Source organism: Oncorhynchus gorbuscha, linkage group LG08 (genome assembly GCF_021184085.1).
Source record: "Oncorhynchus gorbuscha isolate QuinsamMale2020 ecotype Even-year linkage group LG08, OgorEven_v1.0, whole genome shotgun sequence".
Taxonomy (NCBI): Eukaryota; Metazoa; Chordata; class Actinopteri; order Salmoniformes; family Salmonidae; genus Oncorhynchus; species Oncorhynchus gorbuscha.
Window position 1 is genome coordinate 7,096,851 of NC_060180.1, and position 6,000 is coordinate 7,102,850.

A 6,000-nucleotide genomic window follows, 5' to 3' on the forward strand; every position below is an offset into this window, starting at 1 on the left:
ACAGCATTACAGACGTAACAATATCCTATTTCAAGCATGGATACAAAGGCTCTTACGCATGTAGGCTACAGTACCTGCACCACCCCCCCTGTTCTGATTGGCTATCCTGTTAGCTTTTCATATCAGACGGTGCACTTTGATATCAACTGACTGACCAGGTGTGAGCACTGCCACTTACTACTCAGAGACAGAGAATGAGCTATCTACCTTGATTTCCATTAGGTTTTAGGTTTTATTTATTCGCACCAAAGAAAAGAAGTGAAAGACAAAACAGTGCAGATATAAACTGGTAAAACGGTGTGCAGGTGAGGTTGGAATCCTAAAAGGGCTGATATGAAAACTACACCACAAATCTATGTGCAAAAAAAAAAAAAAAAAAAAAAGTTAATTCAGTCAAACAAAGCATATGAATTATAATTGTACATGATATATTCAGTATTCAAGAAAACGTGTGTGTTGATGTGTGATTCATCAGGCTGACCCCCAGTCTTCGCTTGAAATTATTGAGGGATAATGAGGTTTTGTCAATGTGAAGATACGAATTCCAGAGTATCTGATAGAGAATTGACTATGAGGTGCAGCAGAGGGGAAGGTGAAGGTTATCACAGTGTCTTGTGTTATATAGATGGCTTTCAGAATGAACCTGGAACAATCCATTGAAGGTGTGACGACCCTCCCACTCTGTCTGCCGTATTCTGTCGTTGTTCTTGTTTCCTTATTAGGATGCCGGTGGGCGGAGTTGAGAGGGTCGTCAGCTACATGGGAAACACCTGGGCCAGGTGTCTCCCAGGATAAATAGACCTCTTCCACATTCATGGAGGAGACTCTCTCCATGCAGACACCCGTTGTAGATTGTGTTGTGGTTCTTGGTGGCCTTTTTGTTTGTTTGCTTTGGCACCTTTCATCACCCTGCATTATCACATTCATGCATGCAAAACACTCACTTACACTACTGATTACTGATTACACACACCATTGTATATTATACTTAGTTGCTTTATTTAATAAATATAGATTTTGCTACTCCTTATCTCCACGTTGTCTCCCTTTGTTACGGGCTTTGAGCCGGTTCGTGACAAGTGGGGGCTCGTCCGGGATCTTTGAACTATTGGTTTGGGAGACCGTGGAGGTACGTGTTTGGATTGAATATTGTGTTTGAGTGTGATCGGCCCAGTATTGGTTGCCTTTGTTGTTTGGTTTGTGTGCTGTGTTGGAGAGAGTATAATGGTTAGTTTCCAGGCCCTGCCTAGCCTGAACTCTTGTTTTACTTTCTGTTGGGACGTCAGTCTGAAGTGAGTAATCTGCTGTGTACCTCGGTGGGAGATTTGGGTAGGGTAGTGGAACTTGCTACCCGGAGCTATAGCCTTTTTCCCTGATAGGTTTAGCGACGTGTTTCATTTTTTGAATATGTTGGGCATGGTTAATGTTTGTTATTTTTGTGTGGTGTCTGTGGACTGAGCAGTTGTCTCGGGGGCACATCCGTGGCTTGGTGGAATTTGCCAGCATGCTGGGAGTTCTATTTCCTTGCCAGCGGGCTACAGTGCGTAAATTCCCACCGCAAATCTGCACGAAGACTAGGGTTGAGTTATTGTAGGTTTTGGGAAGCTCCATATCTCATCTCTCTTCTGTGGTGCTCAGGGTGATTGTCAATTCTCGGGTTGTGTTCTGGTGTGCTCAGCAGAAGGGAAAAGCGATAAAAAAAAAAAATTTGTGTGATTATGGCGTCTTATGTAGATAAGTTCATTCGCTCTCCATCAGAGGAATTGTTAGATTTAGGTACTAAAGAACAGCTGTTGAAGGTCGCGGAACACTACAAGGTTGAGATTAGTGATAAACGTCTAAAGAATTCTATTAGGTTGATATTGAAAGCCAATCTGATGGAGAGTGGTATTCTTGAAGTTACCACCGGGCCAGCCTCTGCTGAGGATTTGTTGTCTCCCATAACGTTACAATGGCCATTCCATCGGTTAGTCCTAGTAGCCTTCTTTTTGAACAGCAGAAAGAACTGCTTTTGTTACAGCTAGAGCATGATCGTGAGAAGCTAGAGCATGATCGTGAGAAGCTAGAGCATGATCGTGTGAAATATGAAAAGGAATTGGCATTTAAACAAGATATGGAGCGTGCTAAAATCAAGTTGCAACAAGAACGTATAGAGTTGGTTAGGGAAGGAAAGATCTCAGGGGAGAGTTTGTTTTGGGAAGGTGACCCAGATTTACCTAGGGTAGTTCCGCTTTTGGTCATGCCCCAGAGACATTTGATATTGTTGGGAACTTGCGGTTATTGCCTCGGTTTAATGAAAGGGACCCCGAGACATTCTTTTCGTTGTTTGAGCGGGTTGCTGACGCTAGGAGTTGGCCTGATTCTGACCGCACTTTAATGTTGCAGTGTGTGCTGACTGGTAAAGCGCAGGAAGCATATTCAGCTCTTAGTGTACACGACAGTGCCAGTTATGATAAAGTTAAAACAGCTGTGTTACAGATTTATGAATTGGTCCCTGAGGCTTACCGCCAACGATTTAGAACTTTAAAAAGGGACGATAACCAGACTCATGTTGAGTTTGCGCGACAGTTATCTTTACAGTTTAATCGCTGGTGTTCCGCCTCTGCAGTTGTGACTTTCAAGGGCTGTGTGATCTGATTATGTTAGAGCAATTTAAGGACACAATTCCTGATCGTATTGCCACTTATATTAATGAACAGAAAGTAAAGAATGTTGTTGAAGCTGCGGTTTTGGCGGACGAGTATGTGTTGACTCACAAAGTGTCTTTGCAAAACCCCGTATTCGGAAAGAGTGGGGGCATTCGGATAGATTTGGGCTTCGCTCACCGAGATACTTTGGTTCTCGGGCAGAGTTCTATTCAACTAGGGTTGAACCTGACTCCCATGGTAAGGCTGACTTTGGGCAGGAGTGTCACTACTGTCAAGGTTCAGGTCATTGGAAAAACGAATGTCCACTTCTCAGGTCAAAGGGTGCTTACGCTAAATCTAAGCCTGCTGCGTTAGCTGCACCTGTTCCACATCAGTTCATTCTTGACTCATTTCCTCAGGCCCAGGAGAATGTGAAAGTCCATATTGATCCAGACTATTTACCTTTCATTACAGAAGGTTTTGTGTCTATGTTAGGAAGTAAAGACTTAGTGCCAGTGAAGATCCTGAGAGACACAGGTGCCTCTGAATCATTTGTGTTGGAGTCTGTGTTACCCTTTTCTGCTGAGACTGATTCAGGGAATAGTGTTCTAATTAGGGAATAGGTTTGAACACTCTGTCAGTTCCATTGCATAAACTGATGTTGGATTGTGGGCTGGTGAAGGGTGAAGTTGTTGTGGGGGTGCGTCCTTCGTTGCCTATTGAGGGTATCGACGTTATCCTTGGGAATAACTTGGCAGGTGAGCGTGTATGGCCAGTCGTGTTTCCATCTCTAGTGGTTTCCACTAAGCCGTCATTTGTTGGGATTCCTGATGAGAGTGTACAGAGTTTCCCAGAGGTGTTCTCTGCGTGTGCAGTGACACGTTCTATGAGCCGTGGCGAACTAGTCACTGCGCCGACTAATGATAATAATACAAAGTATGTCACTGTCTTCCCTGTTATCCCGTTATCTGTAACCCGCTCAGATCTAATCAATGCTCAACGGGATGACCCCACGTTGGAAGAGTTGCGTGATCAAATTGTGCCTATAGAACAGTTGGGAGATGTCGCCCATGGCTATTTCCTCCAAGAGGATGTCCTGATGAGAAAGTGGGTGTCTCATGATAGTGTTTTTCTGGGGGAGGCAATTAGTCAAGTTGTTGTACCAGTTAAGCTTCGTGAGTTGGTGTTGGAAACTTCTCACAGCGACGTTGCTGGACATATGGGGTGAGGAAAACCTACAATCGCATATTAAGACATTTCTTTTGGCCTAGATTAAAGAGGGATGTTTCTGATTTTATCAAAACTTGTCACACCTGTCAATTAACTGGTAAGCCTAATCAAGCTATTAAACCAGTACCATTGTTTCCTATTCCTGTACTCAGCCAACCTTTTGAGTATCTGATTATTGACTGTGTGGGTCCTCTGCCTCGTTCTAAAAGGGTAGCAGTTACCTGTTCACTGTGATGTGTCAGACCACTAGGTTTCCTGCTGCCTATCCTCTCCGATCTATCACGACTAAATCGGTGTTAAAAGCTTTGACTCAGTTTCTCTCATTGTTTGGAATCCCTAAGGTCATTCAGAGTGATCAAGGATCTAATTTTACCTCTAATCTGTTTGGTCAGGTTCTTCAACAGCTCCATATTAAACACAATGTGTCTAGCGCCTATCACGCGCAAAGTCAAGGAGCACTGGAACGTTTCCATCAAACACTTAAGTCTTTGTTGAGAGCTTATTGTACTGAGATGGATAAGGATTGGGAGGAGGGGTTGCCTTGGTTACTGTTAGCCGCTAGGGAAGTTTCACAGGAGAGCACAGGTTTCAGTCCAAATGACCTTGTGTTTGGACATAGGGTGCGTGGACTTTTATCTGTTCTCCAGGATGACTGGAAGTCTCCCGAGCCTCCTCAGTCCCTGTGTTCGTATGTGTGTGATTTCCGGCGACGGCTGTATGCCGCTGGTGAAATGGCTAAAGAGAAGTTATCATCTTCACAGGAGAGGATGAAGGGCATATTTGATCGCCGAACTGAGCCTCGTCACTTTAGTCCAGGTGACCAGGTTCTTGCTCTGCTGCCAATTGTTGGTTCTCCTTTTCAAGCCAAATTTCAAGGTCCATATACAGTGGTGCGCCAGTACACTGAGCAAAATTATCTAGTTGCCACTCCAGAACGGAGGAAAGCACACCAGCTGTGCCATGTAAATCTGTTAAAACCCTATTATGCACGTTCCTCTGAGACTGAACAGTGGGATTCTACAGAGGACGGTAAACCTGTTCTTTTGGCTGATACCGTTGTTTCCTTGGGTTCTTGTCATGCTAGACCTGTGCATGAGGAGGAAGATGTTCCTGGTCCTGACGATTGTATATTGCAGGGTAGTACCTATTGTGGTCTACACCGACCATAACCCCTCACTTTTTGAGGTCCATGATGTGTCCAAACCAGAGGATAATGCGATGGTGTTTATTTTTACAATCATTCCATCTCGATGTGAGGCACATCCGGGGACTGAAAACGTGATTGCTGATGCGCTCTCTCGTGCGCCCTGTTCCTAATGTTTACGTGACTGACCATTGTTTCGTATTGTCATGTTCTCTCTGTCCTGTCTGCTCCTCCTGGTCTTGTTTCTTTCCTCTTAAATGTTGCTTCCTGTGCGAAGGTTGCTGAGGTCTGGGGAGGAGGTTGGCTGGGGCAAATTGTAAGTGTGAACACGTAAACCCTCATCAATTTGGGGCACAGAGGCTGTGTCAATTTGGGACGCAGAGGCCTGTGTCAATTTGGGACGCAGAGGCCTGTGTCAATTTGGGACGCAGAGGCCTGTGTCAATTTGGGGACGCAGAGGCCTGTGTCAATTTGGGACGCAGAGGCCTGTGTCAATTTGGGACGCAGAGGCCTGTGTCAATTTGGGACGAGAGGCCTGTGTCAATTTGGGACGCGGGAGGCTGGTATGTTGTTCCGGGGTCCTTGTTGGTCCCCGGTTTTATGGGGGAATGTGACGACCCTCCCACTCTGTCTGCCGTATTCTGTCGTTGTTCTTGTTTCCCTTATTAGGATGCCGGTGGGCGGAGTTGAGAGGGTCGTCAGCTACATGGGAAACACCTGGGCCAGGTGTCTCCCAGGATAAATAGACCTCTTCCACATTCATGGAGGAGACTCTCTCCATGCAGACACCCGTTATAGATTGTGTTGTGGTTCTTGGTGGCCTTTTGTTTGTTTGCTTTGGCACCTTTCATCACCCTGCATTATCACATTCATGCATGCAAAACACTCACTTACACTACTGATTACTGATTACACACACCATTGTATATTATACTTAGTTTAGCTATTTAATAAATATAGATTTTGCTACTCATATCTCCACGTTTGTCTCCCTTTGTT

At 44.9% G+C, this 6,000-nt stretch overlaps 1 protein-coding gene across 6 annotated transcripts in view; it reads left to right on the forward strand.

The window, feature by feature from the left end:
- Positions 1 to 6,000, forward strand: part of zmiz1a (zinc finger, MIZ-type containing 1a) — a 306,966-nt gene that overhangs the window by 127,522 nt on the left and 173,444 nt on the right. The window lies entirely within an intron of this gene.